The sequence below is a fragment of the Mus musculus genome, chromosome 18, assembly GCF_000001635.26.
Source record: "Mus musculus strain C57BL/6J chromosome 18, GRCm38.p6 C57BL/6J".
NCBI lineage: Eukaryota > Metazoa > Chordata > Mammalia > Rodentia > Muridae > Mus > Mus musculus.
Window position 1 is genome coordinate 82,006,321 of NC_000084.6, and position 23,249 is coordinate 82,029,569.

Sequence of the window (23,249 nt, forward strand, 5' to 3'; positions counted from 1 at the left end):
ATCTGCAGGCTGCTAGCAGGAGGCTCTTGGGAATGGCGCCCCCTTCCCTGTCCAGGTCCCTGGACTTGGCCAGAAGATGAGCTTTACCCAGCACAGAGTGGCCAGCTTCGAGGAGCGGGAGAGGGTAGTTATGGTCGTCTCCAAGCTGTGGACGCTCCTCATCTCATTTAATCCCAGAAGAAACTCTGCTAGTCTAGTCTTGTGTTCTTATATATGTTGCTATTTCACAGATAGGCGATCGGTGATTCATCTGAGATTTCAATGGCAAAACAACGAGTCAGACTGGAATCATCTGGCGCCTGGTACGAGACTGCACGGCTTCTTGCATTGGATCCTTAAACAAGGTGTATCGCGCCAAGTCATTTTCAATATCCCGTAATAAAAACTGTAATTAGAGAACCTTCAATCTCCTGCAATCTGAGCTCCTATTGGACAGGCAGTTGTGAACTACAAAGACTCCAGGCTCTAGGCCAGAACAGGAAACAGGGCTGTTTCATATTTATGCCAAGCTGCAGTACCTCAGAAGGACAGCAGAGGGAGATAGTGACCCAGAGTGGTGCTCGAGGTTCTACAGGACTGCTTGCTGCTTCAATGGAAGTGTGTGGAAATACAGCACATTAGTTAGTTTTCAGACGAAATGTCTTTTTCCATGTGCTTTGGAGTCACACCTATGTAGACCTATTCTCATTCATCAATAGCATGAAATGAGAGGGAATAGTGGCCACGTTAGGGACAGATAGTGAATTCTTTCAGCCTGCTGTGGGAATAGCTCAGTGATAGAAGGCTTGCCTGGCAAAGGCAAGAACTTGGTTTCAGCTTCCAGTTCTGCAAAGAAACCAATTCCTATAAGTATAGTAATTAAAATAAACGCTCTAAACCAATGTAAGAACGTTTGTATTGTATTTTATTTTAAATCCATTTTATGATTTAAATTGGCCTTAGTACTTTCTTGGTAAAATATACATAAAATTCAAAGCAATATATATATTCATGACAGCAACAAGAAAGGACTAATATCCAGGACTCATAGTCTAGCCCCGGGGAGGTGTTTGCACTAACTCAGGTAGTACCCAGGGGCTGGACATCTGGGCAAGAAGGCTAACAGAGCCACTGTTTCTGTGCTGGCCGTCCCCACTGGCTCCATCCCTTTAGAACAATGCTGTTCTTTCTGCTGAGAGGCTCAGACTCCTCCTTTAAGATGCCCTACCAGAAGCCTGTGAGGACACGCCAGGTATGATCCCAAGGCACAGGGACCACACTTTCAAACAGGATAGAAGGACAAGCAGAAAAGTCCTAGCTGAGGTGCATCGTGTCTGAGAATGGGCTCAGTAACCTCCAAAGGTCACCCATACTTGCTCACCTGGTGGTGGGCAGCAGTCATGACCCCTTTACCCTCTATAGCCAATCCACAGACTAAAGTGTGCTCACACTACGGGGAAAAGAGAAAGGTAACCCGGAAGAGATGAGAGAGGCGATGAAAAGGTGTATTCGGTGTTCAAATTCTCAGTATTCTTTTACTGTTTCATTATTTATTTTATTTGGCCTGAATGTATGCCTGCATGCCACGGGTGTGCAGTGTCAGAAGAGGGCACTGGGTCTCTCTGGACTGGAGTTACAAACACTTGTGACATGTCACGTGGGTGCCAGGGATCAACCTCATACCCTTTAGAAGAGCAGTCAAGCTAGTGCTAACCATTGAGCCATCTCTCCAGCCCCAAAGATACATATTAATATGTCTGTCTGTCTGTCTGTCTGTCTATCCATCTAAAAACTTTGAAGTGAGATGTCGTATATATCCTTGGATGACATGGAGCTCTTTATACAGCCTGGACTGGCCTTGAATTCACAAACATCCACTGGCCTCAGCCTCCGAGTTCCAGGATTAAAGGTCCCAAGTATTTATTAAGAAACCGCTAAGTGTTGGCAGTTCATAGAACACTGGGGATAAAAACAGGAACTGCTGTGCTGTTGTGACACTAATATTGTAAATAGAAAAATACCAGTCCATGTCACAAGTCTTTAAGCAAAAGCTCTTGGTCTGCCTTGTAATAAGAGTCCTTCCCTTGGACCATCTAGAGACTGCCATACCCGGGGATCCATCCCATAATCAGCCCCCAAACGCTGACACCATTGCATACACTAGCAAGATTTTGCTGAAAGGACCCAGATATAGCTGTCTCTTGTGAGACTATGCCGGGGCCTAGCAAACACATAAGTGGATGCTCACAGTCAGCTATTGGATGGAGCACAGGGCCCCCAATGGAGGAGCTAGAGAAAGTATCCAAGGAGCTAAAGGGAACTGCAACCCTATAGGTGGAACAACAATATGAACTAACCAGTACCTGGGAGCTCTTGACTCTAGCTGCATATGTATCAAAAGATGGCCTAGTCGGCCATCACTGGAAAGAGAAGCCCATTGGACACGCAAACTTTATATGCCTCAGTACAGGGGAATGCCAGGGCCAAAAAGTGGGAATGGGTGGGTAGGGGAGTGGGGGGGGAGGGTATGGGGGACTTTTGGGATAGCATTGGAAATGTAATTGAGGAAAATACATAATAAAAAACAAACAAACAAACAAAAAACAGAAACAACAACAACAACAAAAAAGAGTGCTTCCTTCAAGGATTGTAGTAGATCTAAAGTTTGAGGGATGTTAGGGTTTCATAACCACAATATGTAACTTTCATAATGAATGCACATATGAAAAGAATTACAAAAGTAGATTTGAGGACCAGTAAGATGGCACAGCACCTACAGGAACTTGCAGCCAAGAACAAAGACGGAGGATGTGAGTTCAGTCCCCAGAACCCACAGGAGAAAGAGAGGATAAACCCTAGCAAGTAGTCCTCTGACCTCTGCCTATGTGTCATGTTTTTTTTTTTCATGCACACACAAGCATGTGCACATGCACACACACACACAATTGTGAAAAGTAAATATAAAAAATGAACCTGAAAAATCAACTTTACTAAAATTGTCTAAGTTTAGATGTAGCTGGGAGCTTCTACAGGTAAACTAGGATTGCAGGCTCAAGACTTGCTTTCCTCCTGTGACTCCACTTCAGGAGGCAGGCGTTCATCCAGGGGAGGTGCTGGTTGGTATGTTTGCCTGAGAGATAAAAGCCAGTGGCTGCATCCTGTACTTTGGTACTTCCGGCACACTTCCTCGTCCTTGACTTTGCAGAGCTGGGCTTGGTTCCTGTTGTTGTCTTTGATTTTAGAAGTTTACCAGCATCAGTGGTTTGCATTCAGTTGTCTGCAGGGTAAAAGCTCCCGTGATTGTTGTTGTTGTTGACTGATGTTGAAAACCTGCCATCATTTTTATTTGTTTCATGATAATGATGCAAATATAAAGGTTTGCAAAGTCTGGCATTACAGGAAAAGATCATTTTCACAGGATTTCAACCTAAGGATGAGTCACTTGAGAGTTTACAACACACACAGTACCTCTTCTCTTTTCTTTCATTTGTACACATGTGTTCAAACGTATGTGGGCACATGTGTGTGCAGTGCATGTGCACATGTGTATACAGTAAGTGTGCACATGTGTGTGCCCTGAGCTGGATGCCAGGCATCCTTGATCTGTCTGTCCTTATCCACAGAAGGGGGTCTTGCAATTGAACACAGAGCTGTCTGGCTGCAGACCAGCTTGCTCCTGGAATTCCATCTCTGTGTCCTAGACCAGGAGTGATACGGAAGCTGCGGTGACCCTGGGATTTATTCGAGTTCTAGGGATCTGAGTTCTGGTCCTGATGCTGTACTCTGATCATTGGACTATGATCTCCAGCCCTAGAGCCTACATTTCCTCGCCATATCCAAAAAGACTTCGTAAAGCAGTAACAAATGTTAGATGTTGAGGTTGTCAAGCCCCCCCCCCCCCCCACACACACACACCACAGTGTTTCTGTAACAAAATTGATGTTGAAATGATGGGAAAGAAAAACTTTAGCACTCAGATGTGGCTTTCTCTCTTTGCCTGCTATCCATCATCAATCAAGTTGGAACATTTCAGGAATGTGTTTTGTAAACCAACCAGTTTCTTAGAGTTGCCTAGAACATCTTTTCGGTGGACCTCTAAACACAGCTGTCGCTTTGTCCAAGTTGTCTGGAGGTCCTTAAATCGGGTATAGGAAACATAATATGCCAGATTTTTCTCCATGGCAACTGGATCACAATGAATGGACTACAGTAAAAATGAAGACACAGGTCGGGGAGGACTCAGATTTAACACGGTGCACTGTGTAAACTCTGTAACACAAGTGTGCTCAGGCACACACCAGCATGCAGAGACACCTGCTAACATGCTCATTTTTTCAGTAGAAAGAATAAATTGGGTATCTGAGTGAGTTCAAATTGAGAAGGCCTTTGACTCTGGAGCAGGTAAATTAATGAGATACTTAATAAGGCAATTATTTGCTTTTTTTTTTTAGCCATATAAAAATCAGCAGCCAAAAAAGGTACTTTGTTCCAGGTAGGCATTTGGACACTAGATATTTAATATTTTGCTGTAAAAATATGCATGGCTGAATGACTCCATCTTTAGATGATTTGGCCAATGTCTGTTTCTTAAGTCAATACCTAAAGCGTATGTTTGGAGAAGCGACAGCCAATTGAGAGCCCCCCAAATGTCAGAATTGTGTATCGACAATATACGGCCTTGAAAGGCGATGCAGATATTTTTAACTTTTAAGTATTTCTGACATCATTATGTATACAAGGCATTGTGACTGTACCTCCCCCATTACCTCCTTGTATCTCCCTCCCGCTCTTGGCGCCGTCTCTTTCTTTCTAACTCACACCCTCCTCTTGTTTGTGTGCAGTCCTTATACAAAGAAGCATGGCTGCTGTATGCTCAGAATTCCAATGTCTGTCTAGATAGCATTTGTCGCCAAGGTAGCATTTTGGAGCACTCTGACCTCCCTCTGGTTCTTTCAATCTTCCTGTCAGCTCTTCTTTCTTTGGATCTTAGAGAAGATTATATAGATGTCTGATTGAGGGATGATTATTTTTCTTTAAAAAAAATTGAAAATAGTATTTATTATATGGGTCTTCTTGGGATGGTAGGAACCAAGGACTATTGATTCCAATGAGAAAATCAACACACACACACACACACACACACACACACACACACACAGAGAGAGAGAGAGAGAGAGAGAGAGAGAGAGAGAGAGAGAGAGAGAGAGAACAACTGAACAACCCCGCCCAGATCTATCTTCGAGAAGCATTGAGTTTATTGAGGTTACTCACAGGAGTGTGGGTGATTCACAGGCAACCTTATTAAAATCCATCCCCACATGGAGATCCCTCACTCACGAATGCCACATTTCTAAACATCCCCCCCCCCCCCCCCCCCGGCACAATGTCTGGCAACTCCACTGAAGAGTCCCAGGCTCCCCAGCAACTGCCCATTGCTTATGAGCACTAGAGATGCCTTGCTGTAAGGTTCTGAGCCATGGGAAGCTTTTTCCTCCTTCCAGGGTGGACTGTTTCAGTTCAGAGGAAACAGGCCCACTGCAGCCCTGGTTTATGCACAATCAAGAACTTTCAACACGGGGTGAAGACATCATAATAAGCAGAATATGCTCGCTTGTTTGTTATTCTGATAGTAAATGAGGATACAGGGGGAAAAAAGCATTTTAAACATTTTGCTCTGAGTTGCATGAACACACATCCTCTTTAAAGATACAAAAACTGTAAATCACATCTTTTCATTGACTTAGTGCCTTCCTTCACCCTCACTTTTGACATCACAGTTTAGGTAATAGATGGTCCGGTTGCCATGGTTACAGCACACTAGCCCGACTTCAGATGAGGATTGCAATTCCCTTGGTGTATTTGCTGTGTCATGCTTGGGACACTCCGGGATTGAAGGACGGCTGGCCAGGGAGTAATTTAGAGATTCCCCCCTCCTCACCCCCCCCCCCCCAGTTAAGCAACCATAGTACTCTAGGATACTGAATAAACAATGATGACATCACATGAAAAAGAAATCCAAAAGGAAACAGGAGTAGAAAATAGACTGTTCGTGCTTTCCCCAGTCATCCCTGTGAGCACATTGCTCACCCTGAGAAGTGTGAGATAACTCTGTCCCCATCAGCAGAGACAAAGGGAGAACCTGGAGCCAGATGACCTCACTTAGCAGTAACAAGGCAGCCCATGGGCAGCTCCTAACAGAAAAGAGTCATAGAAAGCCGGCTGGAGCAGGATCACGTGAGGTAGGTAAGTTCCAGAGTCCTAAGACATCATACCCTAAATATCCAGGGTTCCATAGGAATCACTCATCACCCCCAAAAGCAGAAGACCATGTAGTGAATTTTAAAAAGACAATCAGTAGATGGCAAGGTCGAGAATCAAGGTGTGGGGCTGGAGAGATGACTTAGCCATTATAAGAGATCAATTCCCTTATAGAAGACCAAAATTTAGATCCTAGTACTCCCATTTGGTGGTTTACAACTGCTTGTAACTCCTGCTCCAGTGGGCCCATTGCCCTCTTGTGGACTCTGCAGGCACCTGAATTCAATGCTTATACCAACACACACACACACACATACTCACACCACACAACATACATACACACACAGCACACACAGCACACAACATACACATACACAGACATACCACAACATACACACATACCACACAACATATACATAATCACACACCACAACATACACATACACACACACCATACAACATACACACATATACCACCACCACACAACATACACACACTGTACAACATACACACACTGTACAACATACACACACCACACATCATACAAACACACATACTTACACCACACAACACACACACACACACACACACACACACACACTCAAAACCTAAATTAAAGTCTTTTGAAAATAAAGAATCACGCTGCCAGAGTGAAGTTTCAGTTATTTCAAAGCAACCTCACGGCAATGCTTCAAGGAGCAACTTTTACAACACAGATAAACAATGAAAACATAAAACCTCACAAAAGAAATTCAACCATCAGGACCATAATGGAGAGGTGAGGTGCCAAGGTCACAATGGAAGCTTCAAATGATACAATTAGATAAGATCTCTTCAACCATGGCCCTTGTCAAGGTTTATGTTCAATTTAGTGCCGCTAAAGCCCCAAGGAATGAGCACAGAGGCCCCCAGCCTCTGGATTTCATAGAAAGAAATTTCTATAAAACCTCCACACTGAAGCATATAACGCTCACAAAAGGCAGGCTGCTGGTGCGGCCGAGCAGGCTTCTGGGCTGATGCAGAGACTCTTTCATCTCCCGCACATGTAATCAGCAGCCCTTCCTAGCTGCTTTCACACTCCCTGAAGCTGGCGTCTCACCCTCATTTTCTCATCTTTGATTCTTGCAGGATCATATTTAGCACTTATGAGCATACATTGTCAGGCTGGAAAAGATGTTTGCCTCTTGTTATGTGTTTCTCGATACGATAATACCCGGTTACTTCATTTCCGTCTTCAGATAAGTCCGTTGTATTTACTCAGCTCTGATCTGGACTTGAGATCCCCCAATTAGGCATACTGATGTCTCAGCTTCCAAAAAATAAAGCAACTTCCACTTTTGGGGGATTTGCATTCTCTATAAGGGCTGACTCAGGTAATAGTCACAAACTCCTAAGGCAGGGAAGGACATACGTGTCAACACTTAGAGTCTCCGGTGAAAAGACCGAGATGGACATTTTATATCTGCGGAGAGTTGTACCAAGAAGTGGCTAACACTTTCAACCTGATAGGAGTTAGAACGAAGGAAGAGACATGCCTCTATGCAGGCCTGTGAATGGTCATCTAGATTAGGTTAATACCTGTTGGTTGGCAACAGCATCCCACAGGCTGGCTTCCTGGACTAAATGCAAGGAGAATGTGATCTGAGCACCAGCATCCATACCCTCTCTACTCCTGACTACAGACGCAACATGACCAGCTGCCTCAAGCTAGCGCCATCAGGACCTCTCCCACCCTTATGTACACCCATATGTACCCTTATGCTTTGAACTCTTCCTTCCTTAGTTGTGTTGGGTGTGTTGTTCCCAAAACAAGGAAAGTTGTATTGAGTTCAGGGCATTACTTTTTATCAAAACTCCAATATTTTCTATCCTTAACTGGTCTAATATCCATGTGCCAAGACCCCACAGGATACATACTGTGCCCTAAAAGTATAGCTTTCCCCATGTCTCACTTTTCTACTGCTGTGACAAAACATCACAATCAAGGCGACATATAAATTTTTAAATTGGGCTTACAGTTTCAGAAGATTAAAATCCATGATGGAAGAGCAAAGAACTAGAGGCACAAGAGCAGAATTCACACCTTGATCCCTAAAGAGTCAGAGAGAGCTATCTGAGGATGGCATGAGTCTTTTGAAACCTCAAGTCTGCAGTCAGTGGCACATGCACAAAACCACACCTCCAAATACTTCCCAAACAGTTCCAGCAGTTGAGGACCAAGCATTCAAACATGTGAGTCTATGGAGACATGCCCATTTAAACCACCACATCTATATCCATATTCATATTCTCTATTTGTGTTTATTATATCATAACCATCTCTTTAAACTTCTTTCAAAATCCAGTTTAAAGTCCAAATACTCCATGAAGCCTTCCAAAAACCTCTGCAAACGAATCGCTCATGTATTAACGTCAAAGGAAGTTGTTGGACCAAGTCTTTAAAATATGCTTGTGGAGGTATTTTGTTATTTTTTTTTCCAACTTGACATTTGTATCTTATTGGTTAGGTTTTTAAAAAATTATTCTCAGCAGGGATGTTCTTGAATTTCCTTTGAATTTGCCAAATGACTCTAATACATAATTCAGGCACACAGAAGATAGATTTTAAGTTATCAACTTCACTCAGCATGGGAGTGAAAGTCTTCTCACTGGAAATGCTATTAACACGTTATAGGATTTTTATTTTAGTAATGTCTGCTCTAAGATCTCATGAGCTGAGATAAAAACTTGATGCAACTCTCAAAATGAAGAGCGGGGGATGGGGTGGGTGGGGAGTGATAAGGAAGAGGAAGAGGAAAGGGGAGAGGAAATGTTTCCTTCCAAAACTATAATAATTCAGATACACTTACGTGTGCGTTTTGCCTGCATGTGTACCACATATGTGCTTGGTGGCTGCAGAGGTCAGAAGAGGTCATCAGATACCCTGGAACTGGAGTTAAGGGTAGTTGTAAACCACCATGTCGGTTCGGGGGTCCCAACTAGGATCCTCTGCAAGAATAATACATCCCCTTAATCAGTTAGTTATCTCTCTAGCCCCTCAAGAGCATAATCATTTAGAATTAAAATATAAGATAACCCAGCAACCCACAACGATACTCTTGGAAATCAAGCTGTGAATGATCTTTTCCACAGCTATTGCTTGGTGGATACTTCTGTGAAAGCCAGCGTTTTAGATACAACAAAATTACTGGAATTCACGTTATCACTTGTTTCCAGAGGACAAATCTAAGTTCCAAGTCAACCCGTGAACTTGTTAGGGTCCTCCAACAGGCCTTGACATGCTGGGCTTGGAAAAGCTGCCCTCTGAGGACCACCAGGAGCATGAAAGAACGGAGGACATTTGGTCCTGGTAGCCTGTCAGCTTTCTCCAGAGGAAATTGGAACAGAGCCTGCTTGCCCAGATAGCCTGTGCTTCTGGGCAAATAGGAATACCATAGGGAAATTGTGGTCTTCTTTGGTTACCTTCCACACATGATCATAGAGTAATTGGGTAGAAAACAGCCTGGATTGAAAGGGATGCCTAATGTGATATTATAACTTGGAGGACCCATGATTCTGAGCAGAAGCAATAGTGGCCTGGATAGGGCTTTGAAAGACGTCTATAGAAAAAAAGATTGATTCAGACCAGTGGAGCCAAGACAAGCCAGACTTAAGCATATTTGAGGTTTGTGTTACTGGAGATAATTTCTAAGTTTTTCACTCAAGTAGGTAAATGAATGATGGATTAGTTAGATAAACTACTGTGAGTTTGGGAAATATACATACATTAAACAGGAAAAGGCCTCAAAAACTGCGTGCATTTTAATAAATGCACTCCTAAGGTGCACAGAGAGTAGATGGATGGATCACCACACAGCAGTGAAAATATAACTCCAAGAGGCAGCACCTGTGACTCCCCCCACCAAGTCCTATCTTTTATCGTCTTTCCAATACTCATGTACTCTCCAGAGCATCTGTGATGGAGATGAGACCACGGGATGCAAGTGGACCAGATGCGGAGTGTTGAGAAGGATGTAGAATAGGGACTGGTGGATGCTTGGTGTGCATTTATTTCAGGGATATGTCCTTTTACACCTTTGTGCCTACTCATCTTGCCTCCAGGGTAAGCAGTGACATCATTAGTTCCATCCTTTTAACTCTTTATTACCTGGCTCTCTTGTCTGAACATCCACAGACATATACAGTTGGTGTGATGGTTTATATAACCTTGGACCAGGGAGTGGCACCATCTGGAGATGAAAAAGGAGTGGAGATCTGAAGACCGCTTGGACATCAGCCATGGAGATGCAGAGTTTGGAGTTCACCCAGCTGGTTTCCAGCCTTGCTTTGGGGATTACAGTTAATTAAGTTGAATGAATCTCAGAAGAGACTTTGGACTTTTAACATTGTTGCGACTGCTATAGACTATGAAGACTTTGAAAGTTGGACTAAATGCATTTTGCATCATGCGATGTTAAAGTATGGCCCCCATAGACTCATGTTTTTGAACAAGTCTATGGGGACCAGGGAATGGGATGTGATGGTTTGTATATCCTTGGACCAGGGAGTGGCACCATCTGAAGGTGTGGCCTTGTTGGAATAGGTGTGACCAGGTTGGAATGGGTGTGTCACTGTGGGTGTGGGTATAAGATCCTCACCCTAGTTGCCTAGAAGGCAGTCTTCCACTAACAGCCTTTGGATGAAGACCTAGAACTCTCAGCTCCTCCTGTGCCATGCCTGCCTGGATACTGCCATGCTCTCACCTTGATGATAATGGACTGAACCTCTGAACCTGTAAGCCAGCCCCAATTAAATGTTGTTTTTTTTTTAAGACTTGCCTTGGTCATGGTGTCTGTTCACAGCAGTAAAACCCTAACTAAGACAGTTGGTGAACTGGATTTGATATTTATTCAACCAGATGGTCGGGTTCATACGTGCCATCACCAGAAAAATAGACAAAAGTCCTAGGTAGAACGCATCCAAAAATTCAACAGGACCCTCCCTTCTGAGACCTAGAAAGAAAAACACGAGAGCACTAATGTTGAGATCAGCTCAGTGTCTGTTGTGCTCCTAGTCTGAGTTTTCATCAATCCCTTGTGACAAATGCACAAGTCTGTTTTGTAAGTGACACAGATACCTGACACACCATTCGGGGAAAGAAAGAAAATGAGCGTAGGAGACTGGAAACTGGCCATGGCTTTGTTCCTGCCATTTGTTTGGGAATATTAGTGTTAAGAGATTGGCAGATGTTGGCACCAGCAAACAGCACAGGCTGCCTACAGCAATGGAGAACCTGGCAGCACCCAGGAAAACCCAAGCAAATGGAAATAGATGTAGGTGAGCATCCCTGCTTCCAGGATCAGCACCATTCCCTCTTCAGCAAAGGGCCTGGCCAATCTGAAATCCCTCCACATTTCTTATTCACTAGTAGTACTCCCATGTGTAGCCATGCCCTTAGAAACTGGAAAAATAAACACACACACCCCCTTTCTTAACAAGGATTCTCAGTCCTTGTGATTTTTCAGAGAAGGGCTTCCATAAGAAAAGCAATCTGTCAACATGAGGTGGCCAGCTTGTCCTTTACTCTTTACTGTGACTTCTGGGAAGCCTGCTGTCCTCCAGCAGAGTTTAATACAAGGGGAAGAGTCTGTAACGGGGTGGGGGTGGGGAGTAGAGATGGGGGTGGGGGGTGGGGATGGGGGTGGGGGAAACGGTCCTCATCCAATCACCTCCTCAGCACCTGTGGGACGTAGAAAGCAGCACTGGTGGAGGACAGCCATCATCATGTCTGACAGTTAGATGCATGAGGTGTCCCAGCATCTACCTGTTATCTGAGTGCCTTTGTACCTTTCAGTGATGAAGTTCCTCCAGTCTGAAGATTTCAGGCTCTCTTCTGCAGACCCTTTGTGCCAGCTGGCTTCCTGTAGCTGTCACAAATACGCGAATAACTGTAAAGTGGGGAACTTTGGGTCCAACTCCATAGCATAGCACTTGCTCACTATGCACAAGGCTCTAGTTCCATCCTTGTATGGTGAAAAAGAAAAGACTTGCTTATTCTAGCTTCATGGTAGAGGAGGGTTCATGGCACAGTTGCTGGGCTGTTGCTTTTATGCCAGAATCGACTTTGCAGGACTGTGGTGATGATGGTGGGGGAAGCTTCTCACTTCATAGCAGCCAGAAAGCAAACAGAATAGACAGAAAGAGCCATGGTACCCCTCATTTCTGTATACTAGCCCTCCACCAGGCCTTACTTCCTAAAAGCTTCTCTACCACCACCAACACTGTCAACTGGGGCCCAAGCACTTGAGAGAAACTCTAATTCAAATAAAACCTTCTACTATATCTTCTTTCAATAATGTCAGGGTTATTTAAATGTACTTATATTCTGGGCCTGTCCAAATGTGTCACCTTTGATATAATCATAATGTGAATTAAGTACAAAATAATACTGCTTCTACAAGGTCATTAATAATTGAATGTTTAAAATTTACTACATATAACATAACTTTTATAACATAACTGTTATAACTTATAATATATATTATATATTACATATCTTATCGCTGGAAAGGAGTCTCTATGTTCTAAAAGTGAAAGAAAACAGCTATGCTTCCCTTCTCTCCTGACTGCCGGCTCATGCTTCTGATTGATAATGCAGTCCAGAGAGAGACAGGAGTGGCTCACTGCCAGACTTCTGAATATTCATGGTGCATCTGTCTCTAGAGATGGTAGGAAATCCTATAACAGTAGATTTAAGATGCAAATACATTAATAAATTTACTGTTTATATTGTGAATGCTGTTGACAATCATTAGAAAGGTCTCAAGCATGATACATGCTCTCTCTGTACAGTTGCATTTAATAGCATAAATCGGTGGCTTTCCAGCACGGAAATTGGCTGCTTGGGCTCTGAGATAAAGAAGATGAATCTCAGGCTCCAGCTGTCACTCTCCAGATGTGGATCTGGAATTTAAATATTCTCAGGTTCATGGTCCTGTCAATTATACATGGTGATAACTGAGTGTCACACGAAATTGCTGAGATGAATAGGTGCTGTGAGTGACACAAACAGAGCTGTTAGCTCAGGGAAAGGGTGTGATGTGTGATGAGCACTTATGGAGACCATATTTGCTATACATTATCATTCTGCATTACTCCTCCTGGCTTCTCTTCCATCTCTCCTCCACTAACCTCACATTTTTCCTCTGTCAGCATCAGTTTTCTATGACTAAACAAAGACAGTGGCTTCAATGGACCCGACACAGACTGCCCATCCCCCATGCATCAAAAGGGAAGATGTTCTTCTCTTCAAGACCAAAGTGGAGTTGGCTAAGCCTAGGGTTGCTTTCAGAAGGTGAAGGTTCATTCTAGAGGAGAATGTGGGGCAGGTGTTGGGGAGTATCAATGCTGTCCTAAAGAACAGAAGCCAGAACGGAGGCCATAAGATCCCTTGAGACTCACTGTGACAAAATGCCAGTCAGGAGCACCTTCTGAAGAAAGGGATGATTTTGGCTCACAATTCAAGGGGATACAGTCCACTGGCTCATAGTTTGAGGGGATACAGTCCATTGGCTCACGGTTCGAGGGGGTACAGTCCACTGGCTCACAGTTTGAGGGGATAATGTCCATCCTGGTGGAGAAGCCACAGCAGCAAGAGAGTAAATCAGCTGGTCCCATCAATCAGGGAGCAGAGAGATAAGAGTTGGTGTCCTGCTGGCTATCTTCCTCTCCTCCTTCTCCTCTTTCTTCTTCTCCTCTTCCTCCTTTTCCTTCTTTCCATGCCCTCACCTCCATTTAGGGTGTGCCCTCCACCCTCAATTAACAAACTCTAGAAACTTCCTTACAGACATGCCTAGAAGTTTTCTCCCTAAGTGATTCTAGCCCTGTCAGGTTGATGTGTTAATCATCCCAATGGATGACCTTTGCTTTGGAGATAGTCTAACCAGCCAGACCTCTGTCTCCATTTAATGCAAACATTGAGACCTCAACAACTCTGCCTACTGGGTTGTACAGCCTCTTGTGACACACAGGCCAAGTGCAAAGGGTTTACAATGACGTAACTGCCACTTAGGCAGGGTTCCTCTTGTCCACCCCAACATGCAGCATCACCAACTCCTATACCATTCTGTTCTCAAGGATAAACTAAAGACTCAATTTAAATAGCAGCCTTCTCTAGGTCATGAAGTCACCAGCATTACCCATGCCGTAAACCCCATGCCTTCTACAGCTGTTAGGGTCACATGTCTCCACTTGAATCATCAGTACACACATGGCTTCTGTTCGTGGCCAGAAAGACAATGTGCTTTGTGTCAACAACTCATAATGATTGGGGGATACAGGCTAGGCTATGGACACCAACTGTGATGATGATGGAGAAAAGCCTGCCCACCTAGTAAGCCCTTTGCTATCTACTGCTATTCATGGTTAATGCATTACTATCCATAGCTTAGGATATAAATGGCAATTTTGTTCAAATCAGAGTAGGCAAACAAGTCAGTGAACTAGTCCTAATGTGTGCCTCCTTTTATCTTCCTGGGTAGTTGCATTTGAATCTTCTCATTCCTTACAGAGTTGAAATTAGTATGTGGTGGTCAATATTCATCGTCAACTTGGCTACTACCCAGGAGGCACACTGTCTATGAAGGTGTGTCAGATAAATTAGACTGAGGACGGAGAATCCACCGCTCCTGAGGGGAGTTCCATACCCTCGGTTGAGGTTCTACATTGAATACAAAGATAAAAATAAAAAGCCAGCTGAGAACAAGATTCATCTCTCTTCTCTCTATAGACAGTGTGATCATCTGCCCCGTGCACCCTGTACTAAGATGCCCCACCTCAATTATACCCTTTCTTAAACTCTGAGACAAACGAAGTAAGTTGCTTATAAGGTATATTGTCACGAACATGAGAAAAGTAACCAGTGCCACAGCTGATACAGTAGAGTCTAAATTTTCTCTGGAAGTGCTCTGCCCATCCCACCTTTTTTTTTATTGGATATTTTCTTTATTTACATTTCAAATGTTTTCCCATTTCCAGGGCTCCCCTTAGGAAATACCCTATCCCATCCCCACTCTACCCCCTGCCTCTATGAGGGTGCTCCCCCACCCACCCACTTCTGTTCTCCTGCCCTGGCATTCCCCTACACTGGGGCATCGAACACCTCATGCCCAAGGGCCTCTCCTCCCACTGATATCCAACAAGGCCATTGTCTGCCACATATGCAGCTGGAGCCATGGGTCCCTCCATGTGTACTCTTTGGTTGGTGGTCCAGTCCCCAGCAGCTCTGGGAGGATCCGGCCTGCTGACACTGTTGTGTCCTCTATGGGGCTGCAAACTCCCTCAGCTCCTTCAGTCCTTTCTTCAGCTCCTCCACTGGGGATGCCGAGCTCAGTCCAATGGTTGGCTGCGAGCTTCTGCCTCTGTATTTGTCAGGCTCTGGAAGAGCCTCTCAGGAGACAGCCATATCAGGCTTCCATAAGCAAGCACTTCCTGGCATCCACCATAGTGTCCAGGTTTGGTGGCTGTATATGGGATGGATCCCCAGGTGGGGCAGTCTCTGGATGGCCTTTCCTTCAGTCTCTGCTCCACACTTTGGGTCCATATTTCCTCCAGTGAGTATTTTGTTCCCACCTCTAAAAAGCACTGAAGCATCCACATTTTGGTCTTCCTTCTTCTTAGGCTTCATATGGTCTGCAAATTGATCTTAGGTATTCCAAACTTTTGGGCTAATATCCACTTATCAGTGAGTACATACAGTGTTTGTTCCTTTGTGACTGAGTCACCTCACTCAGGATGACATTCTAAAGTTCCATCCATTTGCCTGTGAATTTCATGAAGTTGTTGTTTTTAATAGCTGAGTAGTATTCCATTGTGTAAAGGTACCACATTTTCTATACCCATTCCTTTGTTGAGGGGCATCTGGGTTGTTTCCAGCTTCTGGCTATTATAAATATGGCTGTTATGAACATAGTGGAGCATGTGTCCTTATTACATGTTGGAGCATCTTCTGGGTATATACCCAGGAATGGTATAGCTAGATCCTCAGGTATGTACTCAGGACAGTACTATGTCCAATTTTCTGAGGAACTGTCAGACTGATTTCCAGAGTGGTTGTACCAGCTTGCAATCCCACCAACAATGGAGGAGTGTTCCTCTTCCTCCACATCCTCACCAACATCTGCTGTCACCCGAGTTTTTCATCTTAGCCATTCTGACTGGTGTGAGGTGGAATCTCAGGGTTGTTTTGATTTGCATTTCCCTGATTACGAAGGATGTTAAACATTTCTATCGGTGCTTCTCAGCCATTTGAGTTTCCTCAGTTGAGAATTCTGTTTAGTTCTGCTCCCCATTTTTAATAGGGTTACTTGATTCTCTGGACTCTAACTTCTTGTGTTCTTTATATATATTGGATATTAGCCCTCTACTGGATTTAGGATTGGTAAAGATCTTTTTCTAATCTGTTGGTTGATGTTTTTCCTATTGACAGTGTCCTTTGCCTTGCAATTTTATGAGGTCCCATTTGTCGATTCTTAATCTTAGAGCATAATCCATTGGTGTTGTTCTGTTCAGGAACTTCCCCCCCCCCCGCCCCCGTGCCCAATTGTTCTAGACTTTCCCCCACTTTTTCTTCTATTAGTTTCAGTGTATCTGATTTTTTTGTGGAGGTCCTTGATCCATTTGTGCTTGAGCTTTGTACAGGGAGATAAAAATGGATCGGTTTGCATTCTTCTACATGCTGAGTGCCAACTGAACCAGTATAATTTATTGAGTATGCTGTCTTTTTTCCACTGGGTGGTTTTAGCTCCTTTGTCAAAGATCAAGTGACCATAGGTGTGTGAGTTCATTTCTGGGTCTTCAACTCTATTCCATTGATCTATCTGTCTGTCACTGTAGCAATACCATGCAGTTTTTAATCACAATTTCTCTGTAGTACAGCTTGAGGTCTGAGATGCTGATTTCCCCAGAAGTTCTTTTATTGTTGAGAACAGTTTTCACTATCATGGACTGGGAGGATTAATATAGTTAAAGGGGCCATCTTGCTGAAAACAATCTACAGATCCAATGCAATCCCCATCAAAATTCCAACCCAATTCTTCATAGAGTTAGAAAGAGCAATTCTCAAATTCATCCCACCATTTTTTAATCTCTGGAATTTCTGTCAGAATCATAGCAACCAGGAATTGCTTGATACAAACAGATGAATGTCCTCCGGTAGAGGGATACCAGCAAATATTCTCAACTGTCCCCATGGCGACTTGCTCATTACACTGTTTTCATGCCTGCTACTTTTATCCTTGGGTGGAAATTGCAGTATCACAGCCTGGGTCCTCTGAGAATTCTTAATATCTGAGCATGTATTTAATCAAACAGGTACCTCAGGCTGTGTTCCCCTGTCACAGGATGGTGGTCATAAGCGACTAAAATGCTCACAGGCACAGCTACCCTACCTTGAATTCATTCATATGTCTGTGCCTTGTCCCATCTAGGAGTTTGTTACCAAGAAGACTTTTGTTGGTAGGGAAAAAGTCAGTTTCAGATCATAGTTTAGATTTAGATTCCAAATCATCAAGAAGATTCAGAAACGGGGAAAAGACAAAAACAGGAAACAGAATACAGCAATTTGTCACAACGTTGAGGTTGACAAAGACTCTGTCCTTAAGAATCTGGTGAGGTTGGGACCTTCTGGCTCCTGTCTTCAAAGCCTCCTTTATCCACATTCCTTCCTTCTCTTAGAAACTGTGTTTACCTGGGACTGGCTATAGAAAAACTGACACCTTGTTTGGAAGGATGGATGGTTGCCATGGGAAATCCTGAGTGAAGTTCAAAGGGAGGGAAACATCCAAGACATATCCTCAACATCATTAACTAGACTGAAATGACCTCTACAAAATCAGCACATGGTTTATAAAGTTATCCTTGTCTAGCTTCAAAGAGCCCCTCGCAGGGGCTGCAGGGACTGCAGCTCAGTCGGGTGGGTGGTCCTCAAGCTTTGCAGCCAGGACAGAGAGCACATTCCTGCTTATCGCCTGTGAGCCTGATCTTGGGCGGGCAACTTGACTTCTCTGTGCTTGACTTGCTTTATTTTATTTTATCTATAAAGTGGGACTAAGAAAATTAGCCACCTCGTGTGCTATTGAGAAGACCAAGAGTTATTAGAAACATAAGCATAAGTTATTACTTATAGGACCTGTGTTTGAAGACTGCATTCCCTCCATCCCACAGTCAGAATGAACAGAGCAACTGTTTAGAAACAAACAAACAAAAAATGCACACAGCCATATGCTGGGCTTTAGGAAAATAAACGCCTAGCATCTCTACCAGGCCAATGGAGCTGCCACCCAGCCAGTGACAGCTCCAGGAATCATAGTAAAGTGGTTCTGGAATCATCATTCCATAGAAAATGTCAATATTGGCTCTCTGGAAGATTCCCAGTTTTGTCCACAGGGAAAGAGAGAGACACCTGAGCTCCCAGCAATTTCATGGGCACCATTGGGTTATCTTGTTCAACATCTATGCAGGTTCAATCAAAACTTAAGATCTCTCATCAAGATGGACAAAGAGCAAGGAAGAGGGGTTGGGGTGCAGCTTGACTCTGGCTTCCAAGGATGTTAGGAAGCCCGTGTGTCCAGCACATTCTTGGTGCTGGCACTGGCCACACCCCCTTGGCTTCCTGCAGCTGAGCAAGCCAAGCTTGCTCTGCTACAGTCAAAGGTGTTGGGGATATTTGAAAATGGGTCGACCTAATTTCAATTCCCAGCTCAGCACGAGCAGCTCTGTCCTGGAGAAGAACGAGATCTCAGGGCAAGTGAGGAAATGCTGCGGCTTTCGAGAGTTCAATTTGAAGAACAGGAACAATCGCTTCCATGTGCTGTGTGCTTTCTGTGAGAACACAGATGCACTGCAGAGGGCTCAGATTCTTGTTCTCGGCTGCATTCAGTGAGATGCTATATTGATGAAATACAAGAGGATCTGGTGGAGTGGGTATTGTCCGTAAGAGAAGAATATTTGGATGGCATGCAGGTAGAAACACAGCGGGAGAATTACAAATTTCAGTACACCGAATAAAACCTTGCACAGAGCAAAGTGCTGAATGGAAACAGAACCCACAAAACAGAGGTAATAGTCAAAAATAATAGATCCGAATCTTTGTAAATGAGACTGCAAATCTAAAGGACTCACTGAGAAAGGGAAATAATAAATGGGAAACCGCATCTACCTAAGCACACCCCGATGAAATTGCTCTATCCAATATAACTAAGGTAGAAATAGACAATCCAAAGAAAAAAGCTACATCCAATCATGCTGGTCAGAGGTCCCATGCTGGGAACACACTACTCATAGTTTGAGTTTTATTTCAGTGCTTACAAAATACAGTTTTTTGATGAAAAATTTGAGGCCCAAGAATTCTGTGTCCTGATATTTTTTTGAATTTGTAAGTCTATATATGATGATAATAATAATAATAATAATAATAATGAAAGAAGAATACAATGTAGATACATTAATAGCAAAAATATTGGTATTTTAAAAGATTTATTTATTTATTTATTTATTTATTTATTTGTTGTGAGTATACTATCGATGTCTTCAGACACACCAAAGAGGGCATTAGATCCCATTATAGATGGTAGTGAGATACCATGTAGTTGCTGGGAATTGAACTCAGGACCTTTGAAAGAGAACCGCTGAGCCATCTCTTCAGCCCCCAAAATATTGGGTTTTGTTGATTTAAAAATGAAATTATTGATAATACAAAATTATGGGCCTGGCTATATGGCTCAGAGGTTAAGAGCATGTACGGCTCTAGTCTCACAGAAGACTCAAGTTCAGGTCCCAGAACCCACATGGTGGCTCACAGCCACCTATAAATCCCACTTCATGTGGATTTGATGTACTTTTCAGGACTCTACAGGCATCTGCACTCACACACACAGCTCACATATGCAGGCGCACACACACACATACACACACTCATTCACAATCACAATCTTTTAAAGGATAATGCTGTAAGGTTAGCATTTGTACACCCAAAAGAATAAAATATTATCTACAGTGCAAATTTACTTAGGTAATAAAAAACTCTATGTAGGCTTTTAATCTTCATGATTGCCATTAAAAGTAAGGAACTGGGAACAAATTGAGACAGAAATGAAAAGATGTCAAGCACAAACACCTTGTGCTGGCTGGACATGAGTCTGTGGTTTTCAGTACACTTAACATATTGTCTAATCACAAAATTTAAGTAAGGACACAAAGGAACAGGGTGTTCTCACTGGCACTTGGTTGAGCTTCTGATCCCCACATATTAAGTGACATAACATGTAATATTTGACAGACAATTTGGGCAGTCATTTTGTGGAAGGTTATAGACAGCAAAGTAAATGAGGAGACAACAGTATGACTGAATAAAGGGGGCCTTAAAGCAAAGGCGTTCCCTGCAAACCAGCCAGACAAGGCAGGATAGAAGAGCTGTTACATAGCAAGTTCCTCCAAGATGAAGTCTTCCATCTTAAAGACTCCTAAAAAGTTAGCACTGACCTCTCTTGCTTGTCTTTGAGCCCCAGCACCCACATGGCAGCTCACAACTATCTGTAACTCCAGTTCCAAGGGCTCTAAAGCCTTCTTCTGACCTTTGTGGGCTGGCGCTCGCGCGCACACACACATGCAGGCAAACACTCATACAGACACACACACAAAAACTTTGAAAACTTATTTTTAAAAGATACAGATCCTGCAATACCTCTCCTGGGCATATATCCAGAAGATGTCCCAACCGGTAAGAAGGACACATGCTCCACTATGTTCATAGCAGCCTTATTTATAATAGCCAGAAGCTGGAAAGAACCCAGATGTCCCTCAACAGAGAAATGGATACAGAAAATGTGGTACATTTACACAATGGAGTACTACTCAGCTATTAAAAAGAATGAATTTATGAAATTCCTAGGCAAATGGATGGACCTGGAGGGCATCATCTTGAGTGAGGTAACCCAATCACAAAAGAACTCACACAATATGTACTCACTGATATGTGGATATTAGCACAGAAACTTAGAATACCCAAGATACAAGATAAAATTTGCAAAACACATGAAACTCAAGAAGAATGAAGACCAAAGTGTGGGCACTTTACCCCTTCTTAGAATTGGGAACAAACTCCCATGGAAGGAGTTAGAGAGACAAAGTTTGGAGCTGAGACAAAAGGATGGACCATCTAGAGACTGCCATATCCGGGGATCCATCCCATAATCAGCTTCCAAACGATGACACCATTGCATACATTATCAAGATTTTGCTGAAACGACCCAGATATAACTGTCTATTGTGAAACTAGGCCGGGGCCTAGCAAACATAGAAGTGGATGCTCACAGTCAGCTATAGGATGGAACACAGGGCCCCCAATGGAGGAGCTAGAGAAAGTACCCAAGGAGCTAAAGGGATCTGTAACCCTATAGGTGGAACAACAATATGAACCTACCAATACTCCCCGGAGCTCATGTCTCTAGCTGCATATATATCAGAAGATGGCCTAGTCGGCCATCAGTGGAAAGAGAGGCCCATTGGTCGTGCAAACTTTATATGCCTCTATACAGGGGAACGCCAGGGCCAAGAAGTGGGAGTGGGAGGGTGGGGGAGCGTGTGGGGGACTTTTGGGATAGCATTGGAAATGTAACTGAAATAAATACCTAATTTAAAAAAAAAGATACAGGATGTTCTAAATGGAGGGGACCATTCTGTCCTTCGGGGAAACTCATTAAATTCAGGAAGCAAACAGCTCAAAAGCTTAATAATGTACCTGAATTAACCAGATACACGAAGTTAGCCCTTCCCGGGGTTATATAAGCAAGGAGGACTGTATCTAAGAAAGTAGCTAAGATACTTTCAGAGCAGGTGATCTACCCCGAAGAGGCTCAGAGAAGCCGACTCACTTAGAAGATACTGAGAACATCAGAGTTGCCTACAAAGACAGTGTCCAGCCTGCTGAGCTGTTTGTAGGGTTGCAGCGAGCTCCAGGTTCCAGCCCTGAGATCCCTTGCCAGTGTTTAGGCAGGGTTTTTGTGATTCCACTGCCTTTAAATTATATCTACTCCTATACGTATACCCTTACCTATAGTCCTGTAAGCAACCCAGACTAAAACTCATTGGCTCACAGGTGGACTTTGCTGACATATTTGCTGGGGTCTGTCATTGGTTCTCTATCTGGGGTGAGAAGGCATTTGTTCAATGCTCCTCAGGAATAGTGTCACACCGCAATAGCCAATGATGGCCTCAGTTAGGATATATGACAATGCCTATCCGTTGAGTGTGGTGGCAGTTAACTCTGGCAATGATCACAGAACACTGACAACATGTGAGTTAGGATGGGAGTTGGGGGCGGTCTCATCTAGTCTTCAGTCAGTGGAACTGTAAAGCGATAGAGGCAAAGATGTGTGAACGCTTGTGCAATTCCACACGTACTAACCACATGGTCTAAAGTGTGACTTTCCCTGTTCACCCCTGAGAGCTGAAGGTTCCAGATCACACAAACTGACAACAGCTGGCAGCTCAGTACAGACAAAACCAGTGATAGCTTTATAATTTCTGCACGCCCATTTCATGGATTATTACTTAGCACGGAACACACAGGCAGAGGGTGCTGCGTCTTATTGAGTACAAAAGTAATTAAGGGAACTCAAAGATCATCATTAAATATTATTACAAATTTTATATGGTGTTGTGCATAAGAAGATACATTGACAGCACCGATTAATTACTTCCAGGATGTTGGTGGCAGAGTAATAAGTGATGAGGAAGTCTGAGCCCACTGGAGAGTTGCAAAGGTTAGACAGACAGGCAGTCAGTCAGACAAAAATTTTAAAATTATATCATATATAATATTACATATGATGTATTATGTATCCAAATTTTATTCCATAAAGTTTGTTTTTTTAAGAAAAATATGTATATGTTCATGGTACATTTGTATGTCACATAGCATACAGTGCTGAGAGAAGATATTCCAGTTAAGGGCAAAACAACCAGTGGGGTAAGA